Source organism: Lagenorhynchus albirostris, chromosome 19 (genome assembly GCF_949774975.1).
Source record: "Lagenorhynchus albirostris chromosome 19, mLagAlb1.1, whole genome shotgun sequence".
NCBI lineage: Eukaryota > Metazoa > Chordata > Mammalia > Artiodactyla > Delphinidae > Lagenorhynchus > Lagenorhynchus albirostris.
The window spans coordinates 16172254-16186860 of record NC_083113.1 but is presented as its reverse complement, the minus strand read 5'-3'; the positions used below and the strand labels follow the sequence as shown (position 1 = coordinate 16186860).

Here is a 14607-nt window from a genome sequence, read left to right as displayed (position 1 = left end):
GCGCAGGCTTAGTAGTTGTGGTGCACGGGCTTAGTTGCTCTGCGGCACGTGGGATTTTCCCAGACCAGGGCTCAAACCTGTGTCCCCTGCATTGGCAGGCAGATTCTTAATCACTGTGCCATCAGGGAAGCCCCCTTTCATCATAATAAATGGTCCCTCTTTATCTTTAGTAACATTTTTGTTTTACTTTTTTTTTTCCATGCGTGGGGCCTGTGGGATCTTAGTTCCCCGACCAGGGATCAAACCCTGGGCCCATGGCAATGAAAGCGCAGAGTCTTAACCACTGGACCAACAGGGAATTCCCATGTTTTACTCTATCTTTGACTGGTATTAGTATAGGCAATCTAGCTTTGTTATGGTTGGTTTACAACTAACTTTTTTGTATCTTTAAATCAAAAGTGTAGCTCAGGTAGACAGCATATAGTTGGATCTTTAAAAAATAAATACCGTCTGACAATCTCAGCTTTTTGATTGGATTGTTTAATTCATTCACATCTAATGTTATTGATATTGTTGCATTTACTGCTGCCTTGTTTTCTATGTCATATGCCCTTTTTGTTACTCTATTATTATTCTTTCTTTTGCATTAAGTGAATATTTTCTAACATAACATTTAAATTCTTTTAATGATTTTTTTTTTTTTTTTGCGGTTTGCGGGCCTCTCACTGTTGTGGACTCTCCCTTTGCAGAGCACAGGCTCTAGACGTGCAGGCTCAGCGGCTGTGGCTCACAGGCCCAGCCGCTCCGTGGCATGTGGGATCTTCCTGGACCGGGGCACAAGCCCGTGTTCCCTGCATCGGCAGGCGGACTGTCAACCACTGCGCCACCAGGGAAGCCCTCTTTTAATGATTTTTTTTTTTTACAGTATTTTAAAAGTTATTTTCTTGGTGGTCACTCTAGGGCTTACCATACATATCTTACATTATCAGAATCTATTTCATATTTAGAGATATAGTTATATTACTCCTATATAGCTCTATTCCCTCTCCCTCTTTTTTTGTGTTAATTTATTTACTTTATTTTATTTATTTTTGGCTGCATTGGATCTTTGTTGATGCGAGTGGGCTTTCTCTAGTTGCGGTGAGTGGGGACTTCTCTTCGTTCAGTGTATGGACTTTTCATTGTGGTGGCCTCTCTTGTTGCGGAGCATGGGCTCTAGGGTGTGCAGGCTTCAGAAGTTGTGGCTCACGGGCTCTAGAGCACAGGCTCAGCAGTTGTGGCACACAGGCTTAGTTGCTCCACAGCATGTGGGATCTTCAGAGACAAGGGATCGAACCCGTGTCCCCTGCACTGGCAGGTGGATTCTTAACCCCTGCGCCATCAGGGAAGTCCCTCCCTCTCCCGCTTTTTTTGCTATATTGTTATACATATTATACTTACATATGCTACATAACCCACAATACATTATTTTAACTATTGCTTTACATGATTTTATGGTTATTAAAGAAGCTGAGGTAAGAAAGGAGAAGTATATATTTATAGAGTTTGCTATAGTAACCTTGTTGACCATTTATGGGTCTCATTTTTTCCTGTGGATTTGAGTTTCCACCCTTTATTGGGTGTTGTTTCCTTAGCCTTGTATATCTTTGCTCCCATTCACCTTCTTTGTGCTGTTACTGGCAAATATATTTCTATATGTTATAGGTCCTATATACTATTATATACATATTGTTTTATTCAATTATTTTTTAAATGAGTAAAGAGAAGAATAGAAAAGAAATATGCATTTATATACTTTTATAATTATGTAATTATCTTTACTGGTACTCTTTGTTTTTTTCATGTGGATTTGAATTACTGTATGAGGTCACTTGCTTTTAACCTGAAAAGCTTCCTGTAGTATTTCTTATCTTTTAAAAAATATTTATTTATTTATGTGGCTGTGCCGAGTCTTAGTTGGTGCATGTGGGATATTCGTTGCAGCATGTGGGATCTTTTTAGTTGTGGCACGCGGGCAGGATCTTTTAGTTGCGGCATGTGGGCTCTTAGTTGCACCATGAGAGATCTAGTTCCCTGACAAGGGATCGAACCTGGGCCCCTTGCATTGGGAGCACGGAGTCCTAACCACTGGATCACTAGGGAAGTCCCCCTGTAGTATTTCTTATAAGGTGTATCTGCTAGTAAATAAATCTCTCAGTTTTTATCTCTTCTCCATTTGTTCTATTGAAAAGTCAGCTATTCATTTTATTGGTGTTCTCTTATACATTACAAGTTGGTTTACTCTGTTGCTTTCAATAGATTTCTTTGTTTAGCTTTCAGTGTTTCTATTATGATGTTTCTATGTGTTGATATCTTTGTGATTAACCATCTTGCAGTTCATTAAGTTTCTTGGCTGTGTAAATTCATGTTTTTCATCAAATTTAGGAATTTTTCTTCTGTGATTTCTTTGAATATTTTTCTGCTCTTTTACTTCTCTCCTTTCCTTCTGTTACTCACATTATGCATATTTTGGTGCTCTTACTGGTGTCCCATATTTCTCTGAGGCGCTGTCTACTTTTCTTCATTTCTCTCTCTGTTCTTTGGATTGTTAGATCTCTCTCAATCTACAAGCTTGCTAATTCCTTCTTCACCAATTCAAATCTATTACTGAGCCACTCTAGTAAGTTTTAAATTTTGATTATTGTTATTTTCAACTCCAGAATTTCCATTTGGCTTTCTTATTTCTTTCTCTTTATTTATATTATCTATTTTTTAACAACTTTATTGGAGTATAATTGCTTTACAATGGTGTGGTAGTTTCTGCTTTAAAACAAAGTGAATCAGCTATACATATACATATATCCCCATATCTCCTCCCTCTTGCATCTCCCTCCCACCCTCCCTATCCCACCCCTCTAGGTGGTCACAGAGCACCGAGCTGATCTCCCTGTACTATGCGGCTGCTTCCCAGTAGCTATCTATTTTACATTTGGCAGTATATATAAGTCCATGCCACTCTCTCACTTCATCCCAGCTTACCCTTCGCCCTCCCTGTGTCCTCAAGTCCATTCTCTACGTCTGTATCTTTATTCCTGTCCTGCCCCTAGGTTCTTCAGAACCTTTTTTTTTTAGATTCCATATATGTGTGTTAGCATATGGTGTTTATTTTTCTCTTTCTGACTTACTTCACTCTGTATGACAGACTCTAGGTCCATCCACCTCACTACAAATAACTCAACTTCGTTCCTTTTTATGGCTGAGTAATATTCCATTGTACATATGTGCCACATCTTTTTTTTTTTACATCTTTATTGGAGTATAACTGCTTTACAATGGTGTGTTATTTTCTGCTTTATAATAAAGTCAATCAGTTATACATATACATATGTTCCCATATCTCTTCCCTCTTGCATCTCCCTCCCTCCCACACTCCCTATCCCACCCCTCTAGGTGGTCACAAAGCACCGAGCTGATCTCCCTGTGCTATGCAGCTGCTTCCCACTAGCTACCTATTTTACATTAGGTAGTGTATATATGTCCATGCCACTCTCTCACTTTGTCACAGCTTACCCTTCCCCCTCCCCATATCCTCAAGTCCATTCTCTAGTAGGTCTCTGTCTTTATTCCTGTCTTACCCCTAGGTTCTTCATGACATTTTTTTTCCTTCTTAAATTCAATATATATGTGTTAGCATACGGTATTTGTCTTTCTCTTTCTGACTTACTTCACTCTGTATGACAGGCTCTAGGTCCATCCACCTCATTACAAATAGCTCAATTTCATTTCTTTTTATGGCTGAGTAATATTCCATTGTATATATGTGCCACATCTTCTTTATCCATTCATCTGTCAATGGACACTTAGGTTGCTTCCATGTCCTGGCTATTGTAAATAGAGCTGCAGTGAACATTCTGGTACATGACTCTTTTTGAATTATCATTTTCTCAGGGTATATGCCCAGCAGTGGGATTGCTGGGTCGTATTGTAGTTCTATTTTTGGTATTTTAAGGAAACTCCATACTGTTCTCCATAGTGGCTGTATCAATTTACATTCCCACCAACAGTGCAAGAAGGTTCCCTTTTCTCCACACTCTCTCTAGCATTTATTGTTTGTAGATTTTTTGATGATGACCATTCTGACTGGTGTGAGGTGATACCTCATTGTAGTTTTGATTTGCATTTCTCTAATGATTAGTGATGTTGAGCATTCTTTTCATGTGTTTGTTGGCAATCTGTATATCTTCTTTGGAGAAATGTCTATTTAGGTCTTTTGCTCATTTTTGGATTGGGTTGTTTGTTTTTTTGATATTGAGCTGCATGAGCTGCTTGTAAATTTTGGAGATTAATCCTTTGTCAGTTGCTTCATTTGCAAATAGTTTCTGCGTTCTGAGGGTTGTCTATTTTTCTAAGACATTTTTGTCATAACTTCCTTTACTTCTTTAAGTATGGTTTAACTTAGTTCTTTTGAGATATTTCTAATGGCTACTTTGAAGTTTTTGTCTGAACCTTATTAGTGAAATTTTCTGTTTTTTGCTTTTTTCCTGTGTATGGGTCACACTTTCTTGTTTCTCTGCATGTGTCACAATTTTTTTCTTGGAAACTGAACATTTTAGAGACTGGGCACATAAGATGGCATCATTGATCATTCCCAACTTCAATCCCCCTCACAAGAAGACCAACCAGAAACTATCCATAGACAAGACACTATTTTGAAAATCCCAGAACCCAGGGTTGAGCTGAAGCACCCCTGCTTGATCAAAAAGAATGAGAAGAACCACAATAGAAGGGTAAGAAGAGTGGCTTCCTTTTGACCACATTGCCCCTCCCCCAGGCCAGCACAACACTGTACCAAGAAGGGCCCCCTAGGCCTACAGTTATTCCATTGGGAAAAAGAGGACCCAAGGTGGACATGTAGCTTCCCCAGCATTGTGGGACACTTTCCAGGAAACCCACTCAGGTCTTACCTCATGGGATTCACTGGGGAAGCCTATAGAGTTCTACCACAAGTGATCAGATAGAGATGAAGAAGGGAGGTGGACAAAGAAGCAACCAGCATTTAGATCTTTACAGACTGTATTCCTGCTTACAGCAGTGCCTGAGCAAATATCCTAGCTAGTAGCTTTGCCCACCTGTAAAACTGAGCTAGTGGTCCCATGGCCAGGGAGCTCAGTCGGCAGTTCTACCTGATTTGGATCCCCAGCCAATGAGTTGTATTGGCCATGGAGCCCATTCTGTGGCTCCACTCAGGCAGGAGAGGAACTGCTAAGCATAGTTACCAGTCTCACCCCACCAGGAAGCCTGACTGCAGACATCTAGGACCCACAGAGCATATTCTTTGGCCTACCTAGGCAGGGTTGCAAACTAACAGTACCACCAAACAGCTGAGCATAGCATCTAGTTCCATTCCTCTGGGGAGTATAGCCACAGATGCTCAGCAGCTGCAGAGCACATCCTATGGCCCAACCACAGAGCCCAGCCTACATCTCCACCCAGTAGCAGATCCCGGACCACAACCCTGCCCAATTACTGAAAACAGCCTGGGTCCTTGCCTAGGCAGGGAGCTCAGCCAGTGACGCCACCCAATTGCACAGCATAGGCTGTGGCCCCACCCAGTCACAGAGCCTGAACAATTACCCAGCCTAACCATGGAGCACAGTTTCCAGACCCACCCAACTGTGGGGTACAACAGGAGTCCCTGCCTGACAAGAGAGCCTGTCCAGTGACCATGCCCAATAGTGGAGCACAGCCAATGGTGTACCTAGTCACAAAGCCCATCCTGAAGCCCCACCCAACTTTGGGGCACAACCTGCAGCTCCTGCTGATTGCAGAGTACAGCCTGAGGCCCCAACCTACCATGAAGCCCAGCCTATGGCCCTACCTGAACTTAGACTCCAGCCAGTGGCAGCATCTAGTCAGGAAGCACAGCCTGAGGCCCAGTCAACCAAGATCAGTTCAGAGCACAGCCTGCCACCCTGCCCAATCACAGAAGCCAACCAGTGGCACTGCCCTGTCAGGGAACACAGCCTGATACCCCCATGTGACCAGAAGTGATTGCAGAGCCCAGCTAGTGACTCCACCCAACAGCAGAGCCTAGGCAGTGGCAACTCCTGACCTCAGAGCATGGGCAGTGGTCTCACCAATCTAGAGACCCTGATTGCAAGCCCCAGCTGCTCATGGGTGCTACCAGCTCACCAATCCAGTACCCCAAGCTGAGTAAACTAGTGAAGTTCTTTCCTTGCTGAAGCAAAGATGTAAAGTCTGGAAGAGAAGACCATTTAATCAAATGTGCAGTTACCAACTCAAGGATACAAGGATCACAAAAAATCAGGTAAACATAACACCACTAAAGGAAACTAATAAAGCTCCAATAACTGACCCTAAAGAAATGGAGATCTATGAACTCTGACAATGATTTCAAAATAATCGTCTTAAAGAAGTTCAGCAAACTACAAGAACAGACAGACAACTAAACTAAATTAGGAAAACAATGTATGAACAAAATGAGGAGTTCAACAAAGAAACAGAAATCATAAAAAAAATCCTAGAGCTAAAGCATACAATGTCTGAACTTAAGAATTTAATAGAGATCTTCAATAGCAGAGTAGACCAATAAAAAGAAAGAATCAGTGAACTATTGTAGAAGACACCTCATTTGAAATTATCCAGTCTGGGACTTAATGGAACACCATCAAAAGAAATCCATAGACACAGAATATACGTTAGTGGTTGCCAGTGGTTGGAGGGAAGTAGTGAATGGGAAGTGACTATGTAATGGGTATATGGGATTTTTTTTTGGGGGGTGGGGTGGGGGTGATGATGAAATGTCCTGGAGCTAGATGTTGGTGATGGAAGCACAACATTGTGAATGCCACTTAATGGTACACTTTAAAATAGTTAAAACGGGGATTTCCCTGGCGGTCCAGTGGTTAGGATGTGTCTCTTTCACTGTTGAGGGCCGGGGTTCAGTTCATGGTCAGGGAGCTAAGATCCCACAAGATGTGCAGTGCAGCCAAAATAAAATATAATAATAAAATAAAAAAGGGACTTTCCTGGTGACACAGTGGTTAAGAATCCACCTGCCAATGGAGGGGACACGGGTATGATCCCTGGTTTGGGAAGATCCCACATGCCACGGAGCAACTAAGCCCATGTGCTGCAACTACTGAGCCTGCATGCTGCAACTACTGAAGCCCAAGTGCCTACAGCCAGTGTTCTGCAATGCATAGGAGGGACACTGGAATTTTGGTCATAGATTTGTCTACAAGATAAAAGATGCAGTTTGCTTTTCTAAGTACTAAAATCTAAAGGAAGCAGAGTGGTAACAATTATTTGTACTTGAACACAATGAATGGCCACTTGTCATCCCTCTCCAGCAAATCTCCAAGGATTCTCAAATAGCTATAGATGAACAATATGCTATGTTAGCTCAGAAACCAATTGCTGAAATCTCCCACCATGACCACCAACCTGAAATCCACAGTCCCAAACCAAAGAGCTTTCTCTCTCTCTCTCTCTCTCTGTTGTATCTCACTGCCTTGGCCTAAACAGCGTATGTACAACTTTACTCTGCACTCATATTCCTACGTAGTTTGAGATTATGTTTTTGTTTATGAATCACTTGGCCTGAAATGGTATTTAGGCTGAGAAAACTGTTGTATCAGAGGAAAAATAATGTCCAAATTGCAGCAGAGGCATCAAGTCAAATCACTTTAATTTTTCTTTATATTGGTATATCTCCATTAGAGGAGAAATACAGACAAGAAAGCAGGTGGTTTCCTGAACAGAGAAATGGGAAAAATCTCTAATAAGGTAAGTTGGACTCATCTTCTAGGCTCACAAGAGAACACAAGTGTATTTTCTACTTGCAAGAAGCCAAAAATTCTGCCTGTAGCCCAGGTTTATTCTAAAATGCTAGGAAGCTCATCTTCCCGATACCTTAATTTTGCTTTGGTAACCTCCTCCTTGGTCCCTTTTCCAGCACATAGGCTAGAGAAAGAATGCACTGAAGTCATCATCTATTTGGAAAATGAACCTTTGCAGTCATTTTCTGTATGAAATGAATTTCAGGCCAGGATATAATTCAAAACCTAAAAAAACCAAGCAGAAGATGGAGTCACATTTTCTTTTCCGGGGACTATGAACAATGTCAAATATCTAACTTTTCCTTACATTAGAAAGAATGACACCACTTCCCTATCAAGGGAAAATGTATCAATATGTAGGTATAAAATAAAGAGCCACATCCAGTACAAAAAAATTATTTGTCCATTAAATTGCATATTTATTAAGGGTATGCAATAAATTAAATGTTCATTATGTTATTTTAAGTGTGTTATTCATAATATATAAGAAAATTTCAAGTGACATTTAAACACTGATTACATGAATAGATTTTATAATATACCAAATAAATTCATTACTCTTTTCTTTTATTGTGGATATCTAGGAAGTAAATTTTTCCCTGAGAACATAATAAAGGTCATTCTCGTCTAGGTGATTTGCACAATCTAATTTAATCTGGAAATAATATATACTTATACATCATTCATCTCCAGACAAATCTATATATAGTATCTTTTGTCTAGATTAATAGTTTATATTGGGACCCCCCAAAGTTAACTACTTCCCTGATCAGGTATTACTTCCAGTATTATAAACAATGCTGTGGTGAACAAGCATTCACACATATTTTTGTTCATTTGTCCCAATTTTCCTTAGGATAACTTCTTAAAACCACACACTGGCCTTTGAGACATGTTACTAAACAGTGCTCATGAGTATGGCTGTTTTCCACTTCTATGCCTACCTTGGTATTCTACATCTTTTAAAATTTTCTCTTCCTAATTAAAAAAAATTCATTTTAACTATTTCTTTTGAGATATTTCTTCTCACTAACTTGATTAAATTTGTGTGTTTATTAGCAGCATTTTTTATTTTATTAGTTGCCTATTCATATCCGTTTTCCATTGCTATGTTCAACTGTTTGTTATTGCTTTCTTTCATTGCATTAAATAATATGTGAAAATTTGCAGTAAAGATACGAATACATTTGCAATTTCTCTCTTTTTTTTTTTGGCTGCACATTGTGGCTTGAGGGATCTTAGTTCCCCAACCAGGGATCCACCTGCGCCCTCGGCATGAAAGTGCAGAGTCCTAACCACTGGACCGCAATGGGAATTCCCTGCAATTTCTCATAGGCTTTGAAGTCACTAAGAGAATGCCTTGTCCTGCCGGTTCTGAGTAGCACTTCACACTCAGAAACATACCTGCTCATGGCAACAATGATGTTGGAGAGTAAGTGTGATATTGTGATTTATAATAAGAAACAAATATTTGGTCTTTTTCCTGTTTCTGGCACCAGAGCTCCTAAAACCCTTGGAATATCCTGTGCTGAAAGTGATCAAGATGTCTCTTGGTATGTTAATGAGGTAACTTATGGACCACACCTAAGGCTGCAGGCTGGTTGCCAGAAGAACCAACCATGTGATTAGTGGGTCAGAACTTTCAGTCCCACACCCCTGACCTCCAGGGAGGGGAGGAGGGCTGGAGGTTGGATCAATCACCAATGGCCAATGATTTAACCAATCATGCCTATGTAATGAAACTTCCATAAAAACCCAAAAGGATGGGGTTCAGAGAGCTTTTGATTTGGTGAAAACGTGGAGATTCAGGGATAGTGGTGCAAGAACACATGGAGATTCAGAGAGGGCATGGAAGCTATGTGCCCTTTCCCTATGCATCTCCTTCATCTGGCTGTTCCTAAGTTATATCGTTTTATAATAAACCAGTAATCCAGTAAGTAAAATGTTCCTGCGAGTTTTGTTAGCTGATCTAGCAAATTAATCAAACCCAAGGAGGGGGTTGTTCGAACCTCCCATCTATAACCCGTTGGTCAGAGGCACAGGTGATAACCTGGATGCCAGATGCCTGCAACTGGCATCTGAAGTTGGGGGTGGGGAGGTGTAGGACTTGGTCCTTAACCTCTGGGATCTGACACTATCTCCAGCTACACAGAATCAGAATTGAATCCAATTGCAGGATACCCAGCTGGTGTCCGAGAATTGCTTGGCAGTGTGGGGAACACACACACGCGCATGCGCACACACACAGAGACACACACACACACACTGAAATTGGATGCAGAACTCTTTAGTAAGCAAATATGTGGTTTAGTCTAGGCAATCTACAGCTAAGGAGTGAGCAGTGCAACAGTGCCCTCCCTCCCTGGAGAGTGACCAGTAGAAATACATTTGAGGATGCACACAAACTACCAGCACATCTTCTGTAATTAGAACTCATTCACCCAGCTATTGCCCAGCTTTGGAAAAGCTATTCTCTGGGCACCTTGTTTCTACCAATGCAAGTGGCACTATGAGTGTCAAGACTCTGTAAAGAAGCAGAAGTGCTGGTCAGCAGCAGGTAAGGCAAACATTAAGCATTGGGAAAAATCAGATAGAGACTGACTTCAAAGAAAACTCAGTATTGCCTGATAAATTGTGTTATAATATTATCCTACCAATGGCTAGCCTTCATGCCATGAAGATGTATCCATTTTAACAATGTCACTATCTTACCTAACTGCAGATGATAGGTGACATGAGAGAAGACAATAGAAATGAATGTGAACTTAAAGGAAAACATCATTCTATACAAAAATCTTCATCAAATCCAAATATTGTAAATGTACTTGAAGCAGAGTTCACAGCCATGTAAAACAAACTTATTAGCTGGCATTCTTCTTTTTCTCTTGTTTATGGATTTTAATTTATTTAATGGGTTATAATTAATTACGGAATTTATTGATGGCACAGGAAAAGAATTATTTCAAGTAGTTTTTAAACACTCTATAATTAAGAAGGATATACTCTAAAACAGGAGACAGCAAGCTTTTTCTGTAAAAGGCCAGATAGTAAATGCAGTCTATCCTTATTATTTGCAGATTCCATATTTGCAAACTAACCTACTTGCTAAAATTCATTTGTAACCCCAGAGTCAATACTCCCAGAACCTTTTTGGTCATTCGTTGGCATGTGAAAATTGATGACCAATGAGTCTCCCGACACACATGTTCTCAGCTGAAGTCAAATAGGGGACCCTCTGCCTTCTTGTTTCGGTTCTTTTTTCTAATTAATTTATTTTATTTTATTTATTTTATTTTTGGCTGTGTTGGGGCTTCGTTGCTGAGCACGGGCTTTTCTCTAGTTGCGGCAAATGGGGGCTACTCTTCATTGCGGTGTGTGGGCTTTTCATTGCGGTGGCTTCTCTTTTTGTGGAGCATGGGCTCTAGGCGCACGGGCTTCAGTAGTTGTGGCACACAGGCTCAGTAGTTGTGGTTTGCGGGGTCTAGAGCACAGACTCAGTAGTTGCGGCGCATGGGCTTAGTTGCTCCATGGCATGTGGGATCTTCCCAGACCAGGGCTGGAACCTGTGTCCCCTGCATTGGCAGGTGGATTCTTAACCACTGTGCCACCAGGGAAACCCTTGTTTCTGTTCTTATACCATAAACAAGTATCCTTTTCTCAGTGTGGTTAGTATTACTTTATTTCTCTCATTTTTGTGCTTTTAAAAAAAATTATTTATTATTATTATTATTGGCTGTGCTGGGTCTTAGTTGTGGTATGTGGGATGTTTAGTTGTGGCATGCATGCAGGATCTAGTTCCCCGACTAGGGATTGAACCCTGGCCCCCTGCATTGGGAGCACAGAGTCTTACCCCCTGGACTACCAGGGAAGTCCCTCATCTTTGTGCTTTTTGTTGGTGATTTTGCTGTTTAAAATTGTCCCCAAGTTTACGCTGAAGTGCTGTCTAGTGTTCCTGAGGGCAAGAAGGATTACAGAGATGTGCCTTACAGAGACAATACATGTGTTAGATAAACTTCATTCAGGAATGAGTTATGCTGTTGTTGGCCTTGAGTTCAGTGTCAATAAATCAATAACATATAAAAAGTGTCTTTAAATAGAAACACATAAAACAATGTTATGTATTGACTGGTTGAGGAAAATGTTGTGACCAGATGTTTATAGGAAACTAACTTTGTTTCTCTGCTAGGAGCAACAGTTCACTAATTCAGTGTTTGCAACAACTTTATAGAATATAACTACCATGAATAATGAGAATCCACAGGCCATTCAGTCTACACTAACTTCTCAATTCTGCCCTTGTAGTTCAAATGCAGCGATAGACAATACATAAAGGAGGATGGCTATGTCCCAATAAAACTTTGTGTAGGACACAAATTGAAATATATAATTTTCACACCTCATGAAATATTCTTGATTATTATTGTTGATTTTTTAAACCATTAAAAAAACACAGACACCATAGACACTCACTAGCTATACAAAAGGTGGCAGGCCAGATTTGGCCTGCAGGCTATAGCTTGCCAACCCCTGCTTTAAAAGAACTACAGTCTAAAATTATATTTACTGGCTTGATTGTTAGTAATAATATTGGTATTACAATTTTAAACTATTTTATAGCAATTCTAGGCTAAGGGAAATAAATAAATATGTTAATATTACTAGGAACTAGGATTTCTGTTAGAGAAAAGAAGCAGAAATATAAAATAAAAAGTAAGAATAAAACTCTGTAACGTTAAATTTGAATTAGTAATGTCAGTATGGACTCATGCTTTGAGTCTTTCTTGCCCTCCTTGAACATAGGGAAAATAGTGTCTAATCCAGGACTCAAGATATCTGACTTCCTAATCCTGGACTGTCTGCTCTAGCCATACTGCTTCTCTTTTGTGTAAAGATGTTTTTGCATAGACTAGGGCTTCTTAAATCTTCCTAACAAAACCCCCTTTCCCATGAGAGGGAAAGCCCACTCATGGGAATTTGGGGCAGAAGCAAATCAACTACTCTATGCAGAAATTTCCTTTGAAATCTTATTTTTAAAGTAATGCTTATTTGCATTTTTCTCCATAAGAAACCTGTGATTAAATGTGAAATAATTTCCCAGAAAAATCCGTTTTTTCACTAAATCCTTCAGTAAAGTTGATGCTCCTTGAAGATGCAATATTCCTTTCCCTCTTCAGAGCTGAGGAGAATGAGGCTCCTGGTCACATCCAATCATCCAGATAGCCACCTCCTCAGTCCTGCAGGAACATACCAGAAGCACACACACTCGCCACACAATCAGGCAGGTCGTTTCTAAGACACACACTGAGTGACTCATATCCAGGGTCTGCAGAGAAGGCCCAAGGAAAACAAATCTATCAAAACCGAGCCACATAAATGCTCAATTACAGACACGTTCACAGAAACGCAACCTCATGCACTCACAGTCAGCTCCACTATCTCACAGACCCTCACAACATTCTCAGTCCGACACAGCCCGACACAATTCCAGTCATAAAATCTTCATAAACCGCATTCCAATCCCAGCAGTCGCACCATCTCAAACACAACCAGCCACATTCAATGAAAAAAATCGCATCCGGAACCACTCCAAAGACAGATACACAAGCGCTGTCCTCGGTCATGGACCTCTCCGGTTGGCCCCGCGGAGAGTCCTATTTTCGCAAACACATCCCTCTTTAATGCGCCTGTAGTCCGTCCCCGCCCCGCTCCGGCCCAGCCGCGACTTCCTCAGGACAAAGAGCCGAGAACCCCGCCCCACCGCGGAGCGACTGGATCTCGGGCTCACTCGACACATCCCACGCAAAGCAGCTCACTCACTGACGCTCCGCCCCCTGGGGCTCGGCCGCACCTGCGCACTCAGTGCGTGCAGCCTGCGCTCCCAACAAGCCCCGCGCGCGGCCCGTTAGGCTCCGGGGGCTGTGGACTTACTTGAGGTGTCGCGCGCTCTCTTCCACTGGGCATCACCGTGAGAGGCGTTCGGTGCCCCAGGTGAGCAGTCCTGGCTCGGAGCATTTGTTCTGGCCATCGGTAGGAAAGGCGTTGCGGCCCGGGGATGAGGGAGAGGGAGGGGAAGCGCTGCAGCACCTCAGAGTGTTGAGAGCCCAGCATCTCAGCCCCGAGTGGGCGTGAGAACCGCGGAGGTGTAACGGTGTGGTGTGTCTGTGGGCGTGACTGCACCGGGGTATGGCATCGGGACTGTGTGCGGTTGTGAGGCCGGAACTAGTGGGTGATGGCGTTTGTGTGACTGAATGGGGTGCAGAGCCTCTTGTGTGACCGTCGGTTGCCGTGGACTGGGTGACTCCGACCCTAGCGTCACGGCTGAATCTTCTGCCAGCCGCAGAGAAAGGGCCCCCAGTCAGGTAACTGAGAGCCAGAGAAAAGACTCCCAGCAAAAAGACTCAGACCCGTCTTGGGATAAGAATGTTAGAACTGAAGGTGCCCCCCAGACTGGCTCCTGGGAGTATTCCCAGCGCACTACATTCTCCGGCGGGCGCGCGCGGACACACGCACGGTTGCTCACACAGTTCCGCACTTTCCACCTGCAGATTTCGGAGCTACGGAATTCCCTCTCCCCACAACCGTGACCCTGGCTTTTCTCTATTACTGGGAAGAGTCAGTACCCTTCCTCTTCCTTACTCTGGGCGTGCGTGGGTGGTGGGTGGTGGGGACAGATGCGGTCGTGGCGTGCCCTAATTTAGCCGGCGTGGGCAGGGCTCCAAGAAAGGCCTATATTGTCTTAAGATTCCCTTCTTCCTCAGTCTTGTCAAGCTAAGAAAAGGGCTCTGATGAGGAGGAGGAATGAATTGCTATTGCCCACTTAAAAGTC

The 14607-nt window shown here is 42.2% G+C and overlaps 1 protein-coding gene across 2 annotated transcripts in view; it reads left to right on the top strand.

The window, feature by feature from the left end:
* The window catches only part of LOC132510373 (zinc finger protein 14 homolog), a 139492-nt gene that overhangs the window by 47940 nt on the left and 76945 nt on the right, over nucleotides 1-14607 (top strand). Inside the window, exon 1 of one of the 2 annotated variants that reach the window (XM_060132366.1) lies at nucleotides 13683-13769. The exons of the other annotated variant lie outside the window; for it this stretch is intronic. The gene's annotated coding sequence lies outside the window, so the exon portion shown is untranslated. Of the gene's footprint in view, nucleotides 1-13682; nucleotides 13770-14607 lie in introns of those variants that run through there. 2 annotated transcript variants of the gene reach the window in all.